The sequence below is a fragment of the Canis lupus genome, chromosome 19 (genome assembly GCF_003254725.2).
Source record: "Canis lupus dingo isolate Sandy chromosome 19, ASM325472v2, whole genome shotgun sequence".
Taxonomy (NCBI): domain Eukaryota; kingdom Metazoa; phylum Chordata; class Mammalia; order Carnivora; family Canidae; genus Canis; species Canis lupus.
This window is the reverse complement of record NC_064261.1, coordinates 49,405,708-49,430,735: the sequence shown is the minus strand read 5'-3', so window position 1 is coordinate 49,430,735 and position 25,028 is coordinate 49,405,708. Positions and strand designations below refer to the sequence as shown.

General features: G+C 35.6%; 1 long non-coding RNA gene across 2 annotated transcripts in view; it reads left to right on the top strand.

Annotated features, from left to right (window-relative positions):
- LOC112649961 (uncharacterized) overlaps positions 1-25,028 on the top strand; it is a 112,531-nt gene that overhangs the window by 27,349 nt on the left and 60,154 nt on the right. Inside the window, exon 1 of one of the 2 annotated variants that reach the window (XR_007403936.1) lies at positions 9,894-9,951. The exons of the other annotated variant lie outside the window; for it this stretch is intronic. This is a non-coding gene — a long non-coding RNA (uncharacterized LOC112649961). Of the gene's footprint in view, positions 1-9,893; positions 9,952-25,028 lie in introns of those variants that run through there. 2 annotated transcript variants of the gene reach the window in all.

The following is a 25,028-nucleotide window of genomic DNA, read 5'->3' as shown; positions in this document are numbered from 1 at the left end:
TTCAAATGTAATGAAAGACATGTCCTAGCTACTGCTTTGAGCTAGATTTGCAATGCAGCACTGCCAGCTTCTCTGATATCAGCAAGCATCATTAAATCAATACTGATTTTCAAGATTATGAAAACGAAAACTAAAACTAAAACAGTCTCTAACATTTCTAAAATATACCAGAACCCCAGATGGGCTCTAGGAGCTAGGCAGAAATACTGGCCGTGATCACATATAGCTTTTTCATTCCCGGCTGCCACAACTTACTTGCCAATTATTTATTACGAAAGGACTCAGATTCACTATGAAAATCAAGCATTGCCTTTTCTCAAAAATCAATCTAAAACATTTAGTGTTTTTTTTTCTAAGAAATACATGGTAATGCCTTTAACACACATTATATTAATATTTTAAGTTACTGAGTAAAAAAAGCCATAGCTTATTATACATTTATGTGGAAGGGTGAGAAAAATAAACATGACGATATCATTTAATATGAGTAAGTTCACAGGCTTTATTAGAGAAATATAATTTAAGGGTTAGCTAAAGAGATGCAAGCAGTCTTTTGTTGACTTTTAATACAAAAAAAACAACAAAGTGGGATTTTGACATTGCTGGATGCACAGTGGAATATCCTCCAGGAGAGGAACCCAGCTCTTCAATGTTCTTCTGGTATAAGAGTGGGAACAGCCTTGGAAATAGGATATAAAAAGATACCACTTAGGCAGCAGATACTTTTTATGAGAATTCCAGCTGTACAGGAAATTGTCTGAGGATGCTGGTGGCTAGCACCTGGTGATACTGGGATAAATTTGACTCAGGCTTTTGGGGAAAGCAGGTTTTTGCACCAATCAGGCAACTAGAATTATTGGGGTCTTTTACTGGAGAATAGTTTTTTTGTGCCCCAATATAAAAATCAATGCCAATAAAAATAGTTTATCAGTAACTGCTTGCTGAATAAAAATAAAATACATGATGTTCAAATATGTAAAATAAGACAGGATACCATATTTCATTCTATTTCCCAAAATAAGGGACTAGAACTCTTGTTGTTTTCACACTTCCTATAGAGTAGGTAATTTGATATTAAACTTAATAATAATCTATTATTTTGGTATTATTAACCCTATTCTGAGGTTCAATTAGAGGTTAATAGATTGTCCAATGTTATCTGGATTAATTAGAAAATCTATAATTTGAACCCGAATATATTTGAATCTGAAGCCCATATTGTCTCTCATTTTTTTTGTCAAGTGATAATTTTATAAAATTTAATGTAGCCATACTCAGGTGTACCTCTTTTCATACATGAAAACTTTTTTTTTTTTTTTTTGAGCAGTGCAATTCTTAATTTCTGTTGTACCAGTTGTGTGTTGTCACTTGAACATAGCTTTTCTCATACTCTCTTACCAAACTCAGGATGGTGGGATTCATAGATTCGCAAATAGAGCTGAAAATGAGGAGGGATTTTTAGATTTTCTGTTCCATTCTGTCTAAAGAAAATTTGTAATCTGAATGAGGATCGAAGTGAGGCATGGGGTACAAAATACAGTGGAAAACATTTCTTAACTTTTGAGAAGTAGTTTCAGGAAACCCCTTAAACTAGAATACTGAGAGAGGTTCACGTGAAAGGGATTCACAGACACAGAAGGAAGAGACTCGTCTCAGTTAATGTGTATTGATCTGCGAACTGTGAATAATGAAACGGATTTACAGTATAGTGGATTTTAGACTTTGTTTAGCCAAGAAATTCTTGATTCAAGCCAAGTATTACTTAGGTACAAAATAAAACAATAAAATATAACAGTTCTGTTTTTGTATCCTGTTATTATTTGGTTGGGAAGGACATGCAATGTCCCATTTTCATATATTTTTTTCTTCCTTGGACATCTTAAAATCAGTGATGTAGTATATTCCCACTTAATGTTTAATATTTGTAATTGCTTTGAATTACATTGTAAGACCCTTGAAGCCTAAGGCCATGTTTTGACCTTCTCTATGGCTTTACTCAGAGCCCTAGAAACAGCACTGTCTATACAATAACTACTCATCGTGTTGACCAAAAACTATTGATTGACTATCTGCTGAGGAAAGAAAAATAGACAAATACCTGCATACCTTATTTCTGGATCTAACTTTGATCTCTGCCCTTATTATATATGGTTGGCTTATTTATTATTCTGTCTATAGCATCTTCTTCTTTGGTACCTGAAATCCAGCACACTCAGAATAAATATGCTGAATGAAAGGACCTTTCAAGCTTCCAACTACAGATTGGGTCCTATTGAGTTTTGAATTGATTTTTATCACATTTGGTGAAGTTTGGCAACATCTGTACTTGACACTGAGCCTGGTAACTAGTAAGGTCTCTGTGAAGCCAGACTTCGTAGGTTGAAATTCTGACTTTGCCTCCTTGTAGAAATTTGCCTGGGGATTTTCACCTCTCTGTTCCTCAAACTTTTTCTCTATGTACCAGAGATGGTATCAATAACTGTTTCATTATGTTGTTTTGAAGATGAAATGTGCTAGAAAGACAGGAAGAAACTTTAGTACAGAATTTAGCTAATAATGAAGTATTTTTATTAATTTTGCAAAGACATTTTATTAATATCTAAAGAGGCTGGAAATTCCTCCTGGCAGATAATATGTAAATTAATCTTTTGAAAGCAAAGGTGTTTAGATCGCTTCTGAGAAAAAAAAAAAAAAGTACACTTGAGATGCAGAATTGTCCAAGAAACAGGAAAAGACATGTCGGTCATAGGTAAGTAAGTCAATTAAGACTAGAGAATATTTCAGCATCAAGGAAGGACTTATAGAAGAATACACGCTTTTTTATTCATTTTCCCCATATACCCAGATGATGCAATGTGCTACATAAATACATGTGACCACTTAAACCTGGGCCTGATCTTCTGCAATGGTGAAAAAAGTGAAGTTTGAACCATTGTGTTTATCCATGTATCAATCATAATAGCTTTATTGAGCACTTACCACATAGCAGGTACCTAAGTGCCTTCAGTTTTTAACTTACCTAATCATCACAACACCCCTATGAAGGAGGCATAGTTAATGTCCTACTCTACAAATAAGGAAACTGAGACAAAGACAGGTGCACAGGGTCATGCAGTCAGTAAATGGCTCAGGGTCAAACCTGAAGAGGTCTGGCTCCAGGTATTCTCTGAACAAAATATGTCCTGCAGAGTAAATTTTATGTTCTTTGTCCCATCAGACTAGGCTAATCTCTACCCTAACATTTCTTACTTGGTCAAACATCTTCTCAGTTTCAAACTCTCTGAGGTTTCTTGAAGCTTTGCCATTGACTGACTTGCTTATTTGTCTGGGTTACTGATAGGCTATTTGACCTGGACCTATGGAGCAGGTATATTTCTTAATTCTCTTTACATATCTGGACCTCTTGAGGATAGATGCTTTTCATTCTCAAGTTATCCATCACCATTTTACGTAATTATAGACTACCTAAATACTCTTTGTCTATTAATACCTTTTCCAGCCATCCATCCGTTGTAGAATAGCTGCCACCCTTTCCCAGACTCCGTATAATATTTACAGGCTCAGTAGTCAAACCAAAGTGTTAGGACTCCTGGTCAGTATCTGTAGGAGTTATTTATGTATATTTTAGACTAATGCCTTTTATCCTCTAGTAGCTAAATGACAAGCAGAGACTCAAGAAAAAATATATTACATTTCTTATAAGGAAAGCCATGTTACAATATACAGGCAAAAATATGTTTTTTAATATTTATGATTTATTTATTTATTTATTTATTTATCTATTTATTTATTTATTTCAAAGAGAGTGAAAGAGAGCATGAGTGGGAGAGGGAGAAGCTGGCTTCCCCACTGAGCAGGGAGCCTGACACAGGGCTCAATCCCAGAATCCTGGGATCATGACCTGAGCTGAAGGCAGACAGTTAACCAAATGAACCACCCAGTCTCCCTCAAAATATATTTTAAAGTAATATTTTTGACTGCTATATCAGTAGTAAAGTTGCACGTTTGAAGAGTTTTCACAAAATTTTCAAATTTATTTCTGGCAACAAGACCAGTTAGTTAGTGTAATTATTGTTATCAGTAATTAGGAATAATGGGAGAGGGTCTATGAAGAACCTGGGAATAAAGGAAATATTCTTTTTTTCTTCAAGTATTTTGAAAATCAGCACTTATTAAATAAGGGAAGAGAGGAGCAGAGTCACTCATAAGATACAACTCAAACTTGACAGAGTATGTCCCTGTACTTAAAGAAATAGTGTCAAAATGGATATAGATCAGCCATGAAGATAAAAATAATTATTCATAGAGGACAATATTGGAAATAAGTATTATTCTAAGCTGTGTCCAGGAGAGAGCCTTAAAAAATAGACTTGGATATTGCAATTTTATTGGCAAGCTCAAGCCTTGTTATTATGACATTAAAACATAAGGCTATGTGAGTCTGATATTATTAACACTTCAGTTTAGCTACTCCTTTTTGTGCTGCATCCACATCACCAAACGAGCTAATTATGATTTGGCTTCCTCTGTAGATCTGCCTATAGGAGAAAAGGGACTGATGGTCAAGCTTCAAGTATCCTGGGGGATGGAGTTGTTATTATATTGTTGAATACTTTGGGTGGCAAGGAACAGAAGCCTACTTGTGCTAGCTTCAACAACAAAAATCAAATAAATGCAAATACATGAATCGGTAATGAACATGCTACAGGAAATAGAGTATGTCTTGGAGTTTGTGGCAATGCATGCAGACAGGTCTCAGAAGTGGACTAAAATGAGAAACTGGAAGGCACAGAGAACCCGTAAAACCTCTCTCCAGCTTTCATTTGTCTTCGCCATATGGATGCTTCCTTTTTCATTTTCTATAAACAATTACTTCTGTTTCTGTAGACTACATGGGAATTGCAACATTACTACTTTGTATTTCCCTAGCATGCGTGTTTTTACGTGTAGGCATACGGATAGAAACTTCGATTTCCTTTCTTCTGTATTATTGAGGTGTAATTGACTTATGCTTATTACTCATAGGTCTTTGGGCCCAAGGCCTTCTTTTTTTGTATGTTTTAGATGAAATTTCCACAGAACTTACCAAAACCTCTTTTTTTTTTTTTTTGGCTTGAATAGACCAATCCAGCTTTAGCCTCGAAATTCTAAGTGCTCTACCCAGGCAGGGATCCTAAGAAATGTGTATGCTCCAGGTCTTGCCACTTTATCTGCCTTCATCCTGCTTGACCTTCCCATTGTGGCCTTTTGAGGTATGTATCTGTGAGTCTGTGAAATACTTTCCTGTTTTAGTTTTCTTTCAGTCATTTGTTGAACCCACAGCTCACCATTAGATCTTGGGACTCTTCTTGAATGTTAATTTCACAAAGTCACAACATGTATGAATTTTAGAATCAGCCCATCAATTTCTACAAAGAAAGCCTTCTTGAATGTTGGAATTATATTGAAACTATTCATCAGTTTGGGGAGGGAACTTGGCATACTAAAAACTCTGAGGCTTCTAACTATTGAGTAAGATCTCTCTCTCTCTGTTTTTCTGGGTCTTCTAAAAACTTTCTTTTACAGTTTTCTAAAAACTGTAGTTTTTAGTGTATATAACTTACACACTTACAGCCACATTTATCCCTGCATATGCTATACTTTTGGATCTACTGTAAATGGTTATTTTCTACTCCAATTTTCAATTATTTGTTGCTAGTACATAAAAATTCAGTTGTTTTTGCATGTTGACCGTATATCCTTTCATTCTTACTAAAGTCATTTAGTAGTTTTGAAGTATATCCTCCCACATTTTCATCATAAAGAATAATGTTATTTATCAATAAAGACAATTTCAATTGTCTTTTCCAACTGGGTGCCTCTTACTCTTCTTACTTGCATTATTAGATTGGCTAGAAATTCCACTTAAGTTTTGAAAAGAAATGCTGAGAGTGGACATTCTTTTCTTCTTCCTGATTGCATTCAGTCTTCCAATATTAAGTATGATATTAGCTATAAGGTTTTGGGATTCTTTGTTTTTTTGGTTTAATTGTCACTCCTTATCAGGATTAGGACATTCAGGTATATTCTTACTTTCTTCAGAAGTTGTATCAAGAACAAATACTGGATTTTTGTCAAACGCTTGTTCTAATGAGATGATCACATGTTTTTGTTAGTGTTCATAGTGTTTTTAGTTTGGCATTACATTGAATGATAATTTGTTTTCTAATGTTAAACTAGCCTTGGATTCCAGAGATATACTCCCACTTGAATGTTATATATTATCCTTTTTATATATTATTAGGTCTGAATTCAAGTATTTTAAAAGACATTTGTACATATCTGGTTATGAGGCATATTAGTCTGTGGTTTTCTTTCTTGTAAAATCCCTTTGGTTTCCATTCCAGGATAGTGCCTCTGGAATGATTTGGGAAGAATTGAATTTTTGTATGCTATTGTAATGGAATTGTTTTCTTAATTTCCTTTTCAGCTTGTTTATTGCTAGTGATTTTTGCATTTGATCTTGTGCCCTGGATCCATTTACTAGTGCTAATAGCTAATATAGAATCATATCGTCTGTAAAGAGATAGCTTTACTTTTTCTGTTCCAATTTGAATGCCTTCTATTACTTTTAATTGCATAATTTTTGTTGCTGGAATTTCCAGTACAAAGTTCAATAATAGAGCATGGGAAACATCTTTTTGTTATTCCTCATCTTAGGGGGAAAGCTTTTAGTTTTTCACTACTAAATATATTGTTTGCTGTGGGTTTTTATAGATGTAATCTATCATTTTGAAAATTGTCCTTCTATTCCTAGTATTCTAAGTGTTTTTCATCATTAAAGAGTTTGTTTTTGTCAAATGTTTTTACTGCTTTAATTGAAATGATCTTATTTTTTTTCTTCATTCTAATTTGGTATATTACCGTGATTGATTTTCTTATGTTCAACCACACTTGCATTTGGGGATAAATTCCACTTTTTCATGGTCTATACCCTTTCAATGTGCTGTTGGATCCAGTTTGTTATATTTTGTTGAGGATTTTTTTCCATCTCTATTCATAAAGGATGTTGGTCTCTATGTAGTTTTCTTTTCATGTGACTTTGGTAACAAGATAATGCTAGTCTCATAGAATAAATTAGAAAACCTTCCCTTTTCTCATATTTTTTGGCACAGTTTGAGAAGAATTGGTCTTAAGTCCTCTTTTCATGTTTGGTAAAATTCACAATTGTAGCCATCTGGTTCTGGGCTTTGCTTTGTTAGAGGCCTTTTTTTTTTTTTTTTTTTAACACTAATTCAGTCTGTCTCATTGTTATAGGTCTGTTCAGATTTCCTATTTCTTTAGCCCAGTTTGGTGGTTGGTATATTTCTAGGAATTTTTCTATTTCATACTGTTTATCTCATTTGTTGACATAAAATTATTACATTACAATCTTTTTAACTCCTGTAAGGTCAGTAGTAGTGTACCCCCTTTCATTTCTAATTTTAGTTACTTGCACTTTTTCTAGTTTTTGTTAACCATCCAGTTGAAGGTTTGTTAATCTTGTTGATCTTTTAAAAGAATAAACGTTTGATTTCATTTTTCTTTCTACTGTTTTCCTATCATCTTTTTTTGTTTATATCTGTTCTAATCTTTATTCTATCCTTCCCTTTGTTAGTTCTGTATTTAGTTTGCTCCTCTTTCTCTAGATAATTTAGGTGTAAAATTTTGCTATTGATTTAGGTACAAAATTTTGCTATTTATTTGAGATCTTGTTTTTATATATTGTCATTCATCCTTACAAGTTTTCCTCTAAGCACTATTTTCTTTGCATTCCATGTATTTTGGCATGCTGTATTTTTATTGGTCTTTTTTTTTTTTCTTAATTTTTATTTATGATAGTCACACACACACACAGAGAGAGAGAGAGAGAGAGAGAGGCAGAGACACAGGCAGAGGGAGAAGCAGGCTCCATGCACTGGGAGCCCGACGTGGGATTCGATCCTAGGTCTCCAGGATCGTGCCCTGGACCAAAGGCAGGCGCCAAACCACTGCGCCACCCAGGGATCCCTTTATTGGTCTTAAAGTAATTTCTAATCTCCCTTGAAATTTCTCTGTTTTGTTGGTTGTTCACAAATGTGTTGTTGAATTTCCATATATTTGTTAATAGTCCAATTTACTGTCTGTTATTGATTTATAGTTTCATTTCATTATGATTGGAGGCCATTTATGATTTCAATCTTTTTATATTAATACTTGTTTTGTGGCAAAGCATATGGTTTGTCCTGAAGAATGTCACTTGTGTGCTTGAGAAAAATGTATATTCTGTACATATATTACTGTTGCCTCTGTTTTTGCTTTATGCAGTAAGTTTTTTGAGCATTTTTAAAAATAACTTTATATATTTACTTTCACTTATGGTAGTTCTTGAACTTTCCATTTTTTATGTGTAAATCCAAATTTCTGCCTTATAACATACTTGTTCCTGAGTAACTGCTTTTAACATTTCTTGTAATGCAAGAGTTCTGGCATTGAATACACTTTTTAATTCCTTTTTTACCTGAGAAGATTTTTATACCTCTTTCATTTTTTAAAGCTTATTTATTTGTAGAGAGAGAGAGAGAGAGAGAGAGCACATACTTGGGTAGGGGCAGGGCAGAGGAAGATGAGAAAGGAGAGAATCCCCAGCAGACCCTGTACCTAGCATAGATACAAGGCTCAGTCTCAGTTCCCTGAAATTATGACCTGAGGAGAAACCAAAAGGCAGACCCTTAAGAGACTGAGCCACCCAGGTGCCACTCTCATTTTTTGTAAGGATAATTTTTCTGGGTATAAATTTTTGGTTTATTTATTTATTTATTTATTTATTTATTTATTTATTTTTAGCACTTTGAAGATGTTACTCCATTGTCTTTTGGCTTGTGTGGTTTTGGCAATGAGTAATAAATCAGTTTGTTTCTTGTAATAATAACAAATAGTAACAAAAATAATGTAGTGCTTACTACATTTAGGCACAATTGTAGTACCTTTCAAATATTTACTTTTTTATTTACATGTTTAAAAATTTGTTTAAGAAAGTGAATTTAACTGCTTTGTAAATTTCCTAAAGGAGTAAACATAAATCTATACATATTTGCCTGTATATAAATATACGTTAAGAAAAAAAGTGATAAATGACTAGTGTCAGAAATAGCAAAGAGATCTACCCTAAAGACTAAATATTGTTTATTTAATTTAGAAAATGAGAGGTTGTTAATATTCTTAGTAAAACTATTTTTTGTAAAATATTTATAGGGCTAAAATCAGATTATATTGGGTTGCACATATAAAGGCTATTGAAAGGGAGATAGGGCAATTAAGTTATTAGTCTTTTGAAAAATTTGCATGGGAAAATGGAAAAGTGTGAAAAAGGACAATGGGAGTAATTATAAAATTTATTATGATAAAATTATAAGCATAGAACACTAAGTTTAAACATTTACTATGTGCTTACTATGCTGAGGGCTTTATATACATCATTATGTATACATTAATTATTTTAGTTAATTCACATCAGTCTGATAATAGTATTTTGAGGGAGATTAAATTATCTCAGTTGTACAAATAAGGAAACTGAGGCATAAAAAGATTGTGTTACCTATCTGTATCCTGAGAGTTTTGTTTAAAAAGAAAAACCGGAGTCTCTCCCTGGCTTTCTCCCTCCCCTCTATCTCTGTCTCTCTCTTTTCCTTCTCCCTGCAATAGGACTTAATGCTTGTCTTGGTTGAAATACTTCAGGTGTGACATATTTTGTTTATATTTTTAACATATAGAAATCAAATGCGAATTAAAGTTTATCTTGTTTTAAGTGCCACATGAAATATTAATAGTGAAGCCAATTTGGAGAATGGTTTGGCAGTATCTACTGAAATTTAAATCTCATTTCCTTTCATTGTAGAGGGATTTTTCCAAAATATAGCTGTCCCAATGTGATGATGATGTCTTCCATCAAAAGTAAGGTTATGTTTACTTTCTTTGAAACTAGACAGATCTGTGTGAATATCACAACCTTTACAATGTAATGAAAATGATGATGCATGGCTTTTGAAACTCTCTTGTGATAAACAATACAGATTTCTTCTGATCTTTTCCCTGTCTTGAGAAGCTTGCTCTGTAAACCCTGCTACCACACTGTGAAGAAGTCCAAGTCACACTGAGAAGACTTGAGTAGGTATTCCAATGACAATCAGCCTCAACCATCAGATATATTCTAGTTCTTGATTTTAGAACTTGGAGCTGAGGCCTTAGACATAATAGTGCAGACACAAGTCATCCCCCTTGTACTCTGTTTAAATATTTGACCCAGAGAAACCATGAGAAATAATAAATAATTACTGTGTATATTGTGTATAGCCACAGGCTTTTGAAATAATTTGTTACCCAACAATAGATAACTGAGTTGTGTTGGTTCCAATAATGGATATTTGGTTTCTACTCAGAAACTTTTATACAACAAGGTATATGAAAAATATTTGTTGGGTCATACATAATTGGTAAGGGCAAGAAACTTGAAAAATCTAGAAATAAATGTCTAAAAATTAGAGACTGGCTACATAATCCTAGAAAATATAAACTATGGGGCAGCCCCGGTGGCACAGGGGTTTAGCACCGCTTGCATCCCGGGGTATGATACTAGAGACCTGGGATCAAGTCCCACGTCGGGCTTCCTGCATGGAGCCTGCTTCTCCCTCTGCCTCTCTCTCTTTCTCTCTCTCTCTCTCTCTCTCTCTGAAAAAAAAAAAAAAATCATTAAAAAATAAAATATTTAAAAGAAAAAAAAAGAAAATATAAACTGAAACACAATTCCATAGTTAAAAATATCAAATTTACTCATGAGGAAAGTTTTTTTTTTTACTAGATACAGTTGGATAAGATCAGCAAAGTACAAAAGGTATTAACATTTTATCTAAAACAGATACATTCCCCCCAAAATAATATTACATATTTTCTACTGAAATATAAAAGTCAGTGAACACAGGTGTGATAAAATGCACCTAATCTAATGCCTTAATGAGGGTAAGGATAGTGTAAATTCAACCTAACATGAGTTAAACAGAAAGAGGAAGAAGTTATCTGGGGTTCTGTTCTCTGCAAGTTATTAAACTATGAGTCTCTTTGATATTATTTTATATATATCTCATAATAATCTTGTGAAGTATATATTATTGCCATGTTTTTTTAAGAGAAGATAAATGAGGGCAGCCCAGATGGCTCAGCGGTTTAGCACCACCGTCAGCCCAGGGTGTGATCCCGGAGACCCAGGATCGAGTCCTGCATCAGGCTCCCTGCATGGAGCCTGCTTCTCCCTCTGCCTGTGTCTCTGCCTCTCTCTCTCTGTCTCTCATTAATAAATAAATAAAATCTTAAAAAAAAAAAGAGAAGATAAATGAGTGTAAGGGTATTTAATACATGGTATAGAAGCTAACTGTGCTTAGTCTACTCCATAATTGATTCTAGAGAGCCTAATTTTTGACTGCTTAGTACATGTGGGCCTCTTTCAACATACATATGGCTTTTGAAATTATCTTTAATCAAATAGTTTCTTAAACCCACTAAGCCTTATTTTCCTCATGTACAGTGGTAAGGGGTTAACCAGATGAATTACATGATTTTTTTAACTCGGAAATTCTGAAAGTACATTGTAGTTTGAATCAAACCAAATGGATATAAGTTAGTGGTCTCTCAGGTCATGTTTTTTGCTTCCTTTATTTCAGTAGACATTTGTATTACACCAATCATTGAACACATTCAAATCAAGGACATTCAGAGTTCTTTGGTGTTCTCCTTGAGGATTATGGAGAATAAAGCAGAAAGTTTCCATGCCTGTTCCAAAAACAGGCGCCAAATGCTATTTGTATGAAGCTTGTTATTCATTGAGACTAATTTCACAGGTGTATGCAACAGATCATCTAGCTGAATGCAAGCAGACTTTAGTGGGAAAGACTTGATTCAAATCAAATTACCATGTGTGAAGGAACTGGACTTTCCTCTGTGATTGCCTTATAAAATCCTTTCCCAGTCACGTGACTATGTTTCAGTTCTGTAAGAAATGGCCTTATCATGTGTGGCATCCACATTTTGGCTCAAGTTAGTTCTATTTTGGTGTCTTTTTCATTGCAAAGCCGATGTTTCTGCAAGAGCCAGTGGTCAAGTTGACTGGTTCAATTATGTTCTCATGTGTGTATAGATATTATGTGTGTTGCATGCATACAGACAGATATGAAGCAAGAGAATATGTCGGGCAATGGGCAGAGGAACAAGCAGCAAGTAATAACATTATTTCTTAGAACAGGAACCAGGTAATATTGGCCTAAGGCATTAAGAATTTGTTATATTCAGATTCTTGGTAATGTGTGGGTTCACCTTAATTCCTAACTCCACTTCTCTTAAATTGATTTTAATCACCGTGAACGTTCAGGTACTTTAGTTTATCATCTTATGTCAATGCTATTCATCTTGTGTGTATAGTGCTGTGCTTTGTCACTTGGCCATTATACTACCCATTACTTTCCTTGAATATATTCTTTTCTAAAATAATGAGTCAGTGTCAAGAAATCTTGTGGCAAGATCTTGATATATTTTTAACTGGAGGACTCCTTTAAAAAATGAGTCAATGATGAAGGATTGTCTTGTAGTGAAGGGAAAAAGAAGTAGAAAGGTAATGAATCTGGACTTTGACATGTCATATATCTTATGCAGGGACACCCAAGAATTGTTGGAGAATGTTGGAAATATTCCAGGATTTGTCATGGCAGGATGGTAGCCAGGTTGATGATGATGCATTGTCATTTTACTTTTGGAAAATCCTATGAGGCTCGCTATGGAGTCTGGCAATAGCAATTACAATTACTGTACTTCATTTTATTCACTTGGGCAAAATAATGTCATTCCACTTAAAACATACAAAATTACAAACTAATAATAAAGCTCTCTTAATGGCCCTTAGAGCGAGGAGTTAACCTTGATGATAAAGTGATGTAAGGCTTAATAAACCTTGTTTCTGGCCAACTCTCAGGGAGAATGAATTCTGTGTGGAATCAATAATAACTGACTGCTGCCTGGCACTAGTTGAATGTGAGGATGGAGCACAGCGCTCACCACAACTAAGGCATTTGCCCAGGCTTTCTCCACCTGCCCTCACAGTGCTTCCCTTTTGCTTTTCTTATCATCAGATGACTCTCTTCTGTGATGTGATACTCAAGTGCTTTGGCGTGCATTTGACTGTGGCTCCCCAACAAGGAATAGTCTTACTAATGGAATCAAATTAAGCACAATTAGATGTTTCAGGCATTTATGTGCTGAATAACAATAAACCTTGGATAAATATTTTAAACAGCCAATAGCAAACTTTGTAGTGAACCAGGTAAATACACTGGAGTGGAATTCAAAGATCTTTTATAAAACAAAGTTGTTGAACGACTCCACTTAGAGTTGTCCCTTAAAAAATTCACAAAGCCCGGATGTTAGTAGAATGCTATATAGACCAGGAAATTCATATTGCAGAATTTTGAAGAAAGGGTATCAGGACAAAGTTCCTGTGTAAGAAGACACTTGCCCGACTAAATTCACTACTTTCTCAGTCTTGTGGTCTCAAGAAAGAAAACTTTTGTAAGAGCCCTGGGATACACTAGAACTGAGGTCTTGGAATTAAGTAAAAGCCTTGAGAGTATCATTCACAAAATATGAAGCTGTATTCATATGCAATAAAATGTATAGGTATCTACCAGTTTATTCTCTGTACCATTCAGAAAGTAGCTCTTTAGAAAGTTATTTAAGTGAGTATAAATTAACACAGGGGTAATTAGCTGCATGTTACAAATGAATAATTGCTGGAACGCATGGATAGCACAGTGGTTAAGCGTCTGCCTTCACCCCGGGGCATGATCCTTGAGACCTGGGATTGAGTCCCACATCGGACTCCCTGCATGGAGCCTGCTTCTCCCTCTGCCTGTGTCTCTGCTTCTCTCTCTCTCTCTCTCTCTCTCTCTGTATGTCTCTCGTGAATAACTAAATAAAACCTTTAAAAAAATGAATAATTGCCTCCTACTGTAGTATTTGAGGCAGATGACATTCTTAAAGTAGTTTAACAGGGATGCATTCCCAGGGCCAGTGCTGGCTAGCATCTCCCCTTTGCAAGCTGATGCATGGACACTATCATTGCTTGTCTGGTTTGACCAGTTTGATACATATTTCATTTTCATATTAGTTTTTATATAAATAGTAACAGAAGTACATTTCTTATATAAATAATGGCCCTGGTTAGAATGCAATGAAACCTAAAAGCCAGTTTGTATGCTGAGAATTTAAAGGTATTTCTAGGACTTGCAGGCATAGATTGAGGGTCTCTGGAGAGGGGCTTTATGCTTAGAGTTCCAGGCTGAATTCCAGGGATATGAATAAACCCCAAGGTAGTTTTGTGGATTGTGGGAATAGAAGGGCCATGTTATCCATTTCCTATATAGAACATTGGGACAGTAGGGAAGGGAATTTTTTCCATTACCTGTTAGATGCAGAAGAATACAACATTTTCAGGATGTCATAAAGAGTATGAGTAAGCTGGCGAGGGCCCTAGAAGATATTGGAATGGACCATGTAATTAGACGCCACTTGAAACTGTGTCCCTGACAGCAACCAGTGTGGAAAGGCTGGGAAGCTGAGAGAAGTTTATAACTCAGCGAGGCTATCATGGACAGAAACCAACCTCTTACTGAGTTTTACTCTCAAGGTCATGGTCAATTTCAGCCTGCATAGCTAAGTCATCCAGCCCATGAAAAAGGAAGGGGAAAGGGAGACATCTTAATTGGCTGAGTTTAAAATTGAAATGGCTGAAAAATATACTAGCATGATCAGGCTTATCTAATGTTAACTAGATTGATTTTTTTTTGCCACTAGTCAGAAGAGAGTCTCAAAGTAAAGATGAAGTTAATTAAAAAAAAAAAAAATCAAGCTAAATTTTGCCAATCAGAATTTGCGGTTTGAAAATACACATCTGCTTTTTGTTTGCATGTATGTATAAATGGTTGTGGGGTTTATACTGGGATTTAAGGCATTTAGAACATTATAAAAAAGATGGGTTGTTGAGGTTTTTTGAGAGATAGAGAATTTGTGTAGCTATAATTCAAATTTATAAAACAACTGTTCACAAATATTTCAATATTATTGGTTTAATGACAACAGATACTCTGTCTTGATACAATTTTATGATGAGATTTGTAATCTAGAATTAATGTTATTGACTTTGCTGTTAGGTTTCTTTAAAAATTCTGTTTATTAAGTGTGTAATGTTTTAATGATAGCATGTGGAGAAGAGGAATTGGGACATTCCTGACCAAATTTTGAGCTATAGTGGCCTCAAGATAGCTTTAACTTCTTTATTTCTCTTATACAGCAATTTATACTAATTACAACAATTCATTTTAGCTAACACATGTGGAAACATAAAAATGTGGAACCATACATAATGAAATTGAAAGTGATCATAAAATTTTAAAATAAATTTTAATATGAGTGGTTCCATGCAGCTGCATATTTAGACTTTTCTTTTTCCTATTTAGTTCCCCAAATATTTCATTAGTGTTTGTTATTTCATGATCAGTATAAATGCCATAGCCCAAACAATTTTGAGCAATAAGTAAAACAGGAGAAATTCATTATCATATAAACTTCTTAGAAATAATATTGAGTTTCAAATCATTGGAAAGAGTAATAACCAAATTAGATGCTATCAAACTTTACTAATACAGTCTATATGTTTCTCCATTCTATTACTTGAATACTTGAGCAATTAGATGCCACCAGCAATGTTAGATTTGATTAGGGGTTTTGGCTTACTGCTTAATAAGCTTAGCTATGAATATCAGCTTACTATCTTTTAGATCTAGAATAAAAATCAGAGTATTACAAATGAGTTGGATTCCCTTTTTTTCCAAAAAAAAATGTCAGCAGTCACAGGACAGTTAAAGTAGTAATAGTAGCGGAAATTAACAAATTTGCATATAGAAGAGGTGGGGGTGGGATGAATGGAGCAAATAGAGTAGAAAATACATGACTGAAGGTATAGGAATCTGAAAAAAAAATGTTTGTATAGCGTATTTCCTATCATTCATTATGCCTAGCATATCTACTGTGAAGAGGAAAAAGCTTTAGATGGCTGGAGACTAAGTATACAAGACCATATTATGGAGAACCTTCCATTTCCATGCATTGACTCAGGACGTTAACTGGTCATTTCTAAAGGACATTTCACAGAGCCATGGCATTACCTTAATCATTGTGACTGCCATTTTCTTAAGGAAGAAAGATAAAGAAAGGAAATTCGGTTCGATTATGAGGCTTGAAGGGGATATTAATCATTAATAATAGCCAATGAGGAAAATGGGAAAGTGTAACCAATAATCAGGACAAGTATTTTAGGGTGGCACTGATGTTTAAGATCATGTGTTAGAACTTTGTTATGTTGCCCATAGACAGTTTTATTCCACTGTGCTAAGCAGCCATGGTAGGGAAACAGAAATATGAAAAAGGAAAAGTGATTAGAGGTGTTATGATATAGAATTATAGGATAAAGTTAAGAACAGAAGATATCTTGTTATAGTCAAATAAACAAACAAACAAAAAACAACTCCTCATATCTCAATATGTTAGACCAATAGTGATGGATTTCTTGCTCTCATGACTAATGCAGTTTGAGTGATGTTACAGGTTGAATTGTGTCCCCCAAAAGGTATGTTGAAGATCTGACCCCTAGGACCTAAGAATGTAGCCTTATTTTGAAATAAGTTCTTCACAGATGTAGTCAAATTAAGATGAAGACACTAGAGTGGGCCCTAATGTAGTTTAACCAGTCTCCTTATAAAATGGTGAAATGTGGGCTCGAATCCAGACACATGCAGAGAAGCAAAGATAATATGAAGAGACACAGAGAGAATAAGCTATTTCCAAGCCAACCCTGGAGCTACCAGAAGCTAGGAGAAAGATGTGGAACAGATCCTTCCGTAGAGCCTTCAGAGAGAGCACAGACCTATTGACACCTTGATTACAGAATTCTGGCCTCCAGAACCGTCAGACAATATATTTCTACTGTTAAAGTCGCTTAGTTTAAAGTACTTTGTAATGGCAGCCGTAGGACACTAATATAGGTGGATTTCCACTTTTTTTTTGTAATTTTACCATCAGAAAGATGCCTCCAAACTAGCCTTAACAGAGAGAAGCATGGACGTTGCACACTGTTTCTTATCTGCTTTGGTGAGAAGTGGCATAAATAACTTTCATTCATAGTCCAATGCCTAGAAATAGATGGATGGTCTCAAATTTAGTTTACAAACAGCCTCTTCTTTGCAACTGCTGTTGAAGTAGATGTATCTGGCCCATGTTTTTAAGAGAGAGTGAGTGAGAGCAGGGTGGGGAGGGGCAAAGGGAGAGGGAGAGAATCTTAAGCAGACTTTTCCTTTGGCACAGAGCCCAATGTGGGGCTCAGTCTCACGACCCTGAGATCATAACCTGAGCTCAAACCAGGAGTTGGACACTTCACTGCCTGAGTCACCCAGGCACCCCAATGTATCTGGCCTTACTCTTATTTCAGTGTCTGCCTCTTAATAGTGGGAAAATTGTTCCTATCTTAATCATTAATTTTTAGATAAGAGTAATTCTGCTGTTAAATAAGAGGAATCTTATCTAGTTGATATGAAGCACCTGACATAGAGATTATTTTCAATAAGCCATTGTTATTAAGAATTAAAGGATTTTTGTAGAATGAGTTCTGCCGGAGGATACAAGGACTGAGACTGTTAGCATCCTAGTGATACTACTTTCTAAAAGTTTGAAGATATTTTGAATTATTTTAGGTATTACTTATTATCAAAACTATGGTGGACTTGGATAAGAATTCAGCAGTTTGAGGAACACCAACCTATTCAGTCTATCCCTTTATTCTCACTCATTTTACTATTAATACATGAATTGGTGTATATTATATATGATAACTTGTTAAGAATTAGACTTTTCACTTTACATTTTTATCACTCACTAAGGAAAACTAGAAAAAAATTAAGTATATAGGAGACCATGTAGGCAAATAACCAATATTTTGTCCTGGATAAAAGTCATTTTATTTGACATCCTTTTTATATTTGTCTTCTTAAATTAAAGCAAAATTAAATATAAATGCTGATCAGGAATATTTTGTTATATTGGAAATAAAAGATAAAGAAATTCTGAGATTCTATATATTTATCCTTAAAGGAAATTTTAGAAATTTATGTTTCTAGTTAACTTTGTATTTGAAACAAAACCATTATATAATTTTATATGGTAACAAAAAGCAGAAAATGTTTCACAGTCTCTGTCCATTTACCTTACAAACATAAAATTCATGTATTTAAATAATTTTGACGTAAATGGATGGTGCCAGCAAGTAGCTACGATGAGCAACATTTGGTCTTTTTTATTTTTATCTTATTCTTGATGATTCCTGTCTTTTTTTTTTAATTTTATTTTATTTCAATTTGCCAACATATAGTATAACACCCAGGGCTCACCTCACTATGTGCGCTCATAAAGAAGATGTATATATACACAATGGAATATTACTCAGCCATCAGAAAAGATGAACACGCACCATTTGCTTCGACATGGATGGAACTGAAGGGTATTATGCTGAGGGAAATAAGTCAGTTGGAGAAAGACAATGATCATATGGTTTCACTCATATGTGGAGTATAGGAAATAGTGAAAGAGTCTATAAGGGAAAGGAGGGAAACTGAGTGGGGAAGAATTAGAGAGGAAGACAAATCGATGATTCCTGTCTTAATAAAACTTCCACATAATAAGTTGAGTAGTGTGGCTTATACTGATGAACTCAGATAGATAGTGGCATTATTAGTAAGGAAAGCACAGGAAAAAAGGATTCCATTTGCAAAGTATTTTAATCTTGCAAAGGATTCTAAGACTAAGGGAAAACAGTGCAAATGCAAAAGAGAGCTGAGAAGACAGAAAATCATATGAAAATGTGCATGATTTTGCTGTCAAAAAGTACAGTCAAAACAATAACGTGAATAATTACAATTATCTGTTAGGACTACAGAAGTGTGATTTTTGTTGATGTCATTAAATCAAGGGATAATTCCAACTTCTGTACAGAAAGTTCATAGGAAATACATTTTTGCCACCCAGAAAGTATGAAAATTATAGAGAATAATAATGGCAATGACAATGATTAAAGTCAAAGACCTATTAAAGAATAAAGCAAATGAATATTTGATATTACAGAGTGATGAATATAACTTCAGAAAGTCATTGATTCTGTGCCAACACCATACATTTATCATGGGGTGGCAAAAGAAGAACAGGGTCAGGTATGACAAACTATGGCCGAAGACCTCTGTAGATTGTTCTTTAATACATGCTGACTATCGTGGAGTTTTCCCTGTCATGAGAGTCCTCGGGAATCTCCTACTAATGCAATAAACAGCCTGTTTTTGTAGATTTGATGGTTTGGGGGTCTCTACCCCCTGTGATAACATTCTGTCTTGCTGCTCACTCCTCCTCTCCGTATCAGACACACACCTGGAGTACAAGACAAGCGAATTCATTATTCATGAGGTTGCAGTTTGACTATTTCCTACACGCCTGGGATTTTGCCCCAAAAGTAGATTAATAGCAAGCCACTATACACACTACTTCTTAAAACCCTTATCATGATACTCCAACACAGGCAAGCATTTCAGACTGAGCAGATGTATCAGAGAAAGGTAAAGCAGGTCAGTATGACCAGGTGAAGACTGGAATATTGTACCGTTAAGTGATCTGGGAAAGCAGCACGTAGTAGTGATCAGAATCCTGAAATGTCATGCTAGTTTTGTTTTGTTTGTGAAAACTAGAAATTTGACAAGCCTAATTAGAGAATGGTAATTATTTTCTTTTTCTTTTTCATGTATTTTCAACTCTATGACAGAAAGAAAACATTATTTTCTAATTGGCCTGTCAAAGATTTAAAGCATTATTTAATACTCAACGTTGGACCGACTGCCCACTTCCTTTCACATCACTGTCTTCTCCCTGGCGTTTCCAGTTTCTCTTAACGTGTACAAACATTGGAAAAGAGTAACATTAATAGCTATTATTTAGGGACGCCTGGGTGGCTCAGTGGTTGAGCATCTGCGTTGGACTCAGGGCATGATCTTTGGTCTGGGGATCGAGTCCCACATAAGGCTCCCTGCATGGGGCCTACTTCTCCCTCTGCCCATGTCTCTGCCTGTCTGTGTTTCTCTCATGAATAAATAAGTAAAATATTTTTTAAAAAAGCTGTTATTTAATTGAGTAATATTGTATGCTAGACATTGACCTAAGTCCTCTATGTCTGTTAAATTATTGGTCTTAACAACCTTATGGGGGTAGGCACTGTTCCTAACTGAGGCAGAGAAACTGAGGCAGAGAAAGGGTAGGTGACTTTCCCTGGACGACATGCATTTAGAGCACTTTATGCCGTGATGCAGACTTAGACAGCGTGGCTTCAGAGTTGTCCTCTCGACGTCTGCCTTCTACTGGTCTGCAGTAGAATTCCCTCCTGCTGTGTCTGTCTTGGGCTCCTTCACAGCTAACAAGTAACACAGAGAGAAGAAACCTTACTGAGTCGGTACCTCCCCCATTTTACATGCATCAGAATCACCTAGAGACTTGTTAAAACATCTTCCCGAGCCCCCCTCCTCTGTGCTGGGGCCTTCAGGGTTGCATTCTAACAAGTGTCCAGGCGGTGCTGGTGCTGCTGGGCTATAGGCTACCCTTGGAGTTTCACTACGTTAGATGACATTTCATTAAGCCGTAAGCTCTTCCCTATTTACATCCCAGCTGTGTATCTTTGAGACCCTCAGAACGTGGCTCTTTTTCTAACCTGTTCCTAAGCTAATAAGGACATAAAAGCTGCACCCCATATTGGAATCAGAAGTTTGTTCACTTCGACGCAGCATTGATACTTATAGTTTTCTTAGCCGTGGAGAAGTTGTTCCTGTGAATAGATGGCAGCAAGAGAGATTTAGGTTAGTGTTTAGCAGGAATTCTCAAAGATATTTTCTCATCTCATAAGAACAAAATATTAGAGGGATTAAATTATTTCAGTTTTGATCCCAAGGTGTTGACCCTTCTAATTAGTTATGAACATTTTTTTAGGTCAAGAAGAAACTTTATCTTGAATCAATTGTGGCTGAAATCATCTCTTTTCTTTCTGATCTGTGTATTTCATCACATAAAAACTTCCAGCCATTAGCTAGTAACAGAAGCCTAAATGAGAAGATAGCAGAATAGCGCTTTCAGAGGAATTAAACCTGTGTTAACATTGTCATTTTTCCTCTGTAGCATTTTTGCTCATGGCATTGACTTTGCTAAAATATTTCCTGAAGGAATAAAGTTAGTAATGCATCCAAGAAAAGTCTTTTTTTTTTTTTTCTTTCTTTCTGTCTCACTCCACTCAGGACTAAATAATTTTCCCCCCTTTGGAAAGAGACATTTTCATATGTCACGTTTCAGTTCCAGCTCAATAAACAACCATTTATTTACAATTTTAAAACAATCTTCAGCCTAGTCAGGTAAGAATTATTTCAAAAGAATAAAAACATTTTCATTTCCCATCACTGCCAAAAAAGAAAAGAACATGAGTTATGAGTCTTGCTATGTTGTCTTAAGTTGATTACTATGGAATGATTAAAAAACTAGCTGTGCTGTCAGTGCAGAGGAGTACATTATAAGTGTAATAACAGCTTAGGGATACAATCCATCAATGCCGCACTTGGAAGAAGAAAAAAAGTTGATCTATTTCTTTGGTCATCATTTTCAGCATATTAGATGACAAATAATTGTACATTCATCAATAACAATAGATTAAAGTTGAAATGATTTATTGCTATTACACTGCTGTTATGATGGAGCACCGGGTCAGTCAAGCATCAGCGGGGTCTGTATTTAATTTTCATGGGTCTCTTAGCAGAAATAATAGACAGAGAGTAAACCACCTGAAACAAGGTAGATCAAAGTTGTTGACAAGTGATTTGTAGGTTGGTTCTTCATGAGTGGTGGAAGAGAGGCGGTAGGACCTCCTCGGCGGGCTTGTTGAACCACTAAATCAAGCGAACCTTACGGAGCTCAGGCTAATGTTCAGCCAGGCAGCACATGGGAATATGAAGGCTACACAAGTATAAACTTCATTCAATGTTACCCAACGGTGATGGAATGCAGTACGTGTTACTGGGACGAAGCCAGGCAATTTAAATAATCTGCAAATCTCAGGTAGGCTAATGAGAATCTGCCTCTTAGGAAGTAGTCTAATTGTCTTTACATCCACTGACTGTCAAGAAGTTGGTGTGATCATGGAGAATTACATAACATGTTCACCTTAACGTATTTATTATGTTTTCTTAAGCAAGGTGAGAGTTGCTTCTATTCAGTGTATTCAGACATTTAAATTCCAATTCAACAAGAATTTACGAAGCAGCACATTGGCTAGGTTTAATCAAAGTGTCTGTATCAGAATCACCTGGGATTCTTGCAGAAACAAGTTACTGGACTCTATCCAGCCACACCTAAGGAGAATTTCTGGGATAAAGGCTAAAAATGCGCATTTATATAAAGTTTCCTGGGTGATTCTGTTGGAATCTAAACGTTTAGAATGAATGTGTTAGGGGGGCACCTGGGTGGCTCAGTCGATTAAGTGCCTGCCTTCATCTCAGGTCATGATCCCAGGGTCCTGGGATCGAGCCCCTTGTGGGGCTCTCTGCTCAGCGGGGAGTCTGCTTCTCCCTCTGCCCCTCCCTCTCCCCAGCTCGTCCTCTCTCTCTCTCTCTTTCTCTCTCTCTCTCTCTCTCCTCTTAAGTAAATAAAATATTAAAAAAAGAATGAATGTATTAGGACCACATATTGTGAACAAGCAATAATTAACTATATTGTCTCAGTGGGTTTCAGGAAAGCCTACCCATCGTGGGGTTTGGGCATACCCAGAGACAAGTAAATATAGTTCATAAGAATTCAACTATGCATGGATCTTCATTATCCTTACCTTAGGTTTTTAAATGCTTTTTTTTTTTTTTTTACATTTTAAAGGCCTTATTTGGATTTGTCATGTGAAACATTGTGACAAAATCCCTTATTTGCTAGTTTATGAAATAATTTTGTGCATCACGTCATCCAATATGCATCTTTATTGATTTATTTTATGTTTACTAATCTGTGTTTTTAAATTTATTGTCCATTTTCTGCTTTTGCATAATCTTCAGTACAATTCTTAGTGGCTATAATAGGTTTAGCAAAAGCTGTTACACAGCATAATTAATTAAAATAAAATGTTTGATGATGTTGAATTTTGAACTGTCTGTGCTTAAGTAGTTTCTCCTATTATTTAAAAAAATAGACATCAGTTTGGGAATTCAAGAATAAGTGATTTTTTTCCTATCCAAAAGTGATAGAAAAATTGTCATTCTGAGAACTTACATTCTGAGATGTGTATTCAGTAGAGATTTGTTAATAAAAGTTAGGAGGAAGACATATTTATAAGGTACCTTTCATCTAATTCATAAGTAAAAGATCTTGGATTGTGCCAAACCAAACGAAAAGTGTCAAAATAATCTTTTATAATTAATCATAGAGAAATGACCAGTTCAGAATGGAAGGAAATAAACTAATAAATCAATGCTTAGTTTATTGCTGCTGAAGTAGACATCAGGATACAGTGTTACCAACACCCACTACTAGATTGGCAGAGAATTTCCATTTTATGGGCAACAGTGGTGATTGGCGATATCTACCCAGAGCCCCATGTTTAGAAGTTGCCCCAAGCATAGACCAGAGAGTAGTAGCTTATTTGCCAAATGAAGTAAAAAGGGAAGGGGAGAAAGTTAATAGTGGTTAAGTTAATGTGAAGTTATTGCTGAGCAGTTGGGGCTCACTCCCGCTGGAGACCCCTTAAAACATCGTGTAGAATATGACCCAGGGGCAATGAGTCTCGATATTAACACCAACTTTCATTACACGATGAGTGAGGGTTGCTCCTGACGTGCCCCTGGGACTTTAAACACTTGGCTCTTCTGGCCGACCCCGTACTCTGGCCAGACAAGCTCCATAGAGAGAAATAGGTACTTGAGGTCAGAAAGCCTTAGGTAAGTACTGGGCCTGCCAGAGAAGTGCAAACTGACCTCTGAGGTGGGCCAGGGAGTTTTGGGCTGGGCACTGAGAGTATCTGCTTAAAAAACATTCTCAGGTTAAATCTGGACTGAACAGATGAGAATATATTCACAGATGTCCTAGATGTCTCTGCTGGCATTTGCCATCCTTTAACTTATTATAACCCCCTCCCCCATGATTGCATTTCATGGAAACTGAAGCTGATCATATTTTTCTGTGGTATATATATGTTCCCTCTGTATGGATGATTGACATGGAAATAACTGTAGGAGTGCCACATACATACCCATAGTGTCCATAGTTAGCAGTAGCCTTAGGGACATAGAAATGACTTTCATATTAGAAGAATTAAGACCAACAACGTTCCTATTGTTTATGATGCTGTTTGGGTGGTGAAGGCTGAGTTCTCAGATTTAATTTGGTAAACATAGTTTTGTGTGGGGTGGTTGTCACCATACTGCAAATATTTGAAAGCATGTCATTACATTTCCTAATTTAAGGCTTTAAAAAAAAAGACATATTTAGTAGTCGTAGCTGTGAAGGCAACAATGTCTAACATGAAATCTGTCTACTGATGTTTGTAATTTGTAAAGGTATCCCTGTACAGAGCAGTGTGCTAACAATCACTGATAGTATTAATTATTCCTTTCAGTTTAAGAAGAAAATGAGAAGTGCTTAATAATCAATTTCAAGTTTATTAGGAGCTAGCTTCCATTGGATGTGAGAGGCAGTTTGCAGTAAGAATGCCGGAGGAGCAGATCCAGTGGCCTGGAGCCCCGCTGAAATTAAAATCATTAGGAAACAATTAACATATGTGGATTTAGCAAACCAGATGACTAGCTAAATTCAGCTTTGAAAAATCCCACACC